The sequence below is a fragment of the Gossypium hirsutum genome, chromosome A02 (assembly GCF_007990345.1).
Source record: "Gossypium hirsutum isolate 1008001.06 chromosome A02, Gossypium_hirsutum_v2.1, whole genome shotgun sequence".
Taxonomy (NCBI): Eukaryota; Viridiplantae; Streptophyta; class Magnoliopsida; order Malvales; family Malvaceae; genus Gossypium; species Gossypium hirsutum.
The window spans coordinates 68,335,836-68,339,506 of record NC_053425.1 but is presented as its reverse complement, the minus strand read 5'-3'; the positions used below and the strand labels follow the sequence as shown (position 1 = coordinate 68,339,506).

General features: G+C 33.6%; 1 non-coding gene across 1 annotated transcript; it reads left to right on the top strand.

Annotated features, from left to right (window-relative positions):
- The first annotated feature begins 1,190 nt into the window (after positions 1-1,190).
- Positions 1,191-1,297, top strand: LOC121217023 (small nucleolar RNA R71). Its single transcript, XR_005913232.1, has one exon. It is a non-coding gene; the product is annotated as a small nucleolar RNA R71 (small nucleolar RNA).
- Positions 1,298-3,671: the final 2,374 nt, after the last annotated feature.

Here is a 3,671-nt window from a genome sequence, read left to right as displayed (position 1 = left end):
GTCAAGGCGACAGTCTCATACTCACTCAGTCATTTCTTCTTAGATAGTACATCCTTCATAAACTGCACGTAATTCAGCATTTATTCTAAAGCCTCCACCAATAGAGTATTGATATGTAATTGCTTTAAAACATCCAAAAACTTCTTGAATTACACCTCCTGTTTCTGCTTGTGTTGCTGTACACTTTGAGGATATGGAGGTGACGGAACTTTTGGTTGAACTGACAACTCTTCTGAGTAGGTAAATCTTCATCCATAGATGTTAAAGTACCTGAATTCACTAAGTTAGGATTTACCTTATCAGTCTTTGCAGATTCTGATTCCTTTGGTGTAGGAATTTCAACAGCTGGTTGACTTTCATCATTTTCAACAGGCTCGTCTTCAACATCAATCAATCGGGGTTCTAGAATTTTACCACTTCGCAATGCCACTGCCTTGATATGTTATTTACCCAAGTTTCTTGGATTTTTAGTATTGCTCGGCAATATTCCTTGTGGTCTATTACGAAGCTCCATAGCTAACTGGCCTATTTGGTTTTCCAAAATTTTCAGTGTTGCTACTTGGATCTGGATTAAAGTGTCATTCTTTGTCATATATGCTTTCAACAAGTTCTCCAAACTGTTTGATGCCTCAGCTTGAGGTGGTTTTGGAGCTTGTTAATTAAACCCTTGAGCTTGGTTGGGTCTATGCTGCATAAAGTTGTTATCTGGTGCATTTCCTTAGTTGCTCCGAGAAAAGTTGGGATGATTATAAAAGTTGGATTGGGGTCTTTGCCCACTCTTATTTTGATGTTGGTTCCCCACATAGTACACCGACTTGAGATTTGATGGGAAATTCTCAAAAGAATGACTTTCCCCACAGTACACACAGGAAACTACTTCAAACGAGCTTGGTGGCTCAGCTGCAAAATTATTAACACTATTTGCGGTAAACTACTACATAGAGAAAATAGACGATACCTGAGCTGATAACGATGTGAGAGCATCTACTTCATGAACTCCAAATATACGTCTTCCTGAAGCTGTTCGATTTGTTGGCCATTAATAGTTATTACTCGAGATCCTCTCAATAATCTCATAAGCCTCATTATAAGACTTAGACAAAATTGCACCATTCGCAGAAGCATCTACCATCAATCTTGTATGTGCATTGAGACCATTATAGAATGTCTCCAACTGGATACAATGAGGAATCCCATGATGAGGACACTTACGAAGCAACTCCTTGAATCGCTCCCAAGCTTCATACAATAACTCGTCATCCAATTGTTGGAGAGTTGTGATCTCGTTCCTCAACTTAGCATTTTTGCTAGGCGGGAACAAAAGATCTCTCTGCTAATTCTTGGCATGTAGATATGGAACTTGGTGGCAATGATTGGAGCCATGCTCGTGCTTGACCTCGCAATGAGATTACAAGAACTATTTGGTATTGAATGTTAATTCTTACTTTCTGGGATTCTTAATCCTCATGGATGTAAAAGTGCATCACTTAAAATACGAGAAACATGTGCACTACCTTCCCAACCAGCTAGAACATAGGAAAATTTCAAATCAAATGTGATGGCAGCCAATACGTCACCCCCTTTTACAGCTACGAAATCTTCCTTGAATGTTAAGTGGAACGGATGCACGAACATGAGTTCCATCTAATGCTCCAATACAATTTTAAAATAAGAATAAAACCTTGAATTGTTTCTGATTTCACTAGGAGTTGACTCATCAGCTAATCTAATAACTAGTTATAACAATTTCAAAATAGCTCTCAACACAACCCTAGAGTAACGGTGAATTGTCTCAGTTGATCTATAATATCTAGATCCAATCACTCAAAACCTTACATTATGACCAATTATATGTAAAAAAATATAACTACTTGCTCCCTAATATTCACAGATTTAGTTGATTGTAACAAATTATTCCTACTAAGAATATTACACAAATTAAAAGAAGCAATCGGTCTCATCCTTGTCATATCAATACAGTGCTGGTCACCACTATATATGTGACAACCCTAATTTGACCCTAGTCGGAAAGTGGTTTCGGGACCACAAAACAGAGTCATAAAAATAATTAACCGTTATATTCTATGTTTATTATATGTGTAAATGCATGTGTGAAAGTTTCATGCTTTGATTTTGTCATTTGTATGTGAAATTTATAAGATAGGACTCATTTGATAAGACTTGAAAATGTGATAGGTAAATTTTAAAGTGCCAAATAATGCATGAACTATTGACATGGGGGACTTGCATGTCAAATAGACCACTTTTAATATAGTGGCCGGCCATAATGATGGTTGGATAATATATGTTTTATTTAAGTATTATAATAAGTAATGGCATTATTTTGAAATAAAAATAATTAGTAAAATAAGAAAAATATGATAAAATAATGGGTGTTCATCTTTCTTTCTTCATTGCCGAAATTGAGAAAGAAAAATATTGAAGAAGAAGCCAAGGCATTCAGCCATGGTTATCTCAATTTAAAGGTATGTAATGTGATTTTTTTGTAATTGATTATGAAATTAAATTGATAAGTACATAGTATAGTTAACCCATGGTTTAAATTCATGAATCATTGAACATATATCCATTCGGCAAGTTGCTAAATTTGTGTTATTTTGATAATTTTTGGGAAGATGTTATTTATATGTTAAAGTAGCTTAAATGATGGTTGAATAAGTTGAATTCATTGTTGAGAGGTATGAATTGAAGTTGCCGTATGTATATATATGCATTTTGGAAAGAAAATTTTATTGTTACTTGAGTTTTTATATATATATATATGCACATTCAGTCATGGGGGGGATAAGATGAATTTAAAATGTTATAGATTGTTTTTAAGATTTGTTAAATTGTTGTGGTCATTGCCGAATATATGTTTAGTTAAAGAAAAATTTTAAAGTGTTTAGTTAATTAGTAGGTTAATGGTGTATGCACAAATTATTTGAAATATAAACTTTGTATGAGTATTAAAAGATGTATATGAATTTGCCTTGGGAGAATTTTTAGTATAAAATGCTTAAATTCTAGATAGGTTATTGCTTAAATAACCGATTGTGCCAAAGGTAAATGCATGTCAAATTGATCCATATGTGTTAAGGGAATAGGAATAAATATCGGTTTGATGAACTATATATATATTCAGCTATATAGATAAGATATGTACATGAAAATATGATAAGCCATATGAATTTTGTGTTTGTGTATGTGAACTAGATATTTAATGGATATTCGGCTAAAAGGGGTTAAAGGTTAAGTCACATGAATTTTGGTGATATACATATTCGGTCATTAGGGTTATATGTACCTTGGCTATGTGAGTTATGTATTAAGTAAGCTATTTATTTGATCTGTATATTCGGTCATAAAGGTATACTTGGAGAAATGTTTAATTAAATTGTATTAGAATGTTTAAAGTGATTAAAATGGGTATGACCATTTCGTATTTAAGCTAAAGGTAGCTATATGACCTAGTAAATCTCTTGTCCTATTCGACCATAATCTAGCATGATGGGATTTTAATAAGCTAAATTTGTTTGAATTAGCTCCAGAGCATAGAGGGGCAAACTCAGATAAGGGAAAAGATAAAGTAATCGAATAGCTGTTGTAATCATTCGACGATATCCGAGGTAAGTTTTGAGTAGTCGCCTTTAGTATAAAAATTTATGAGG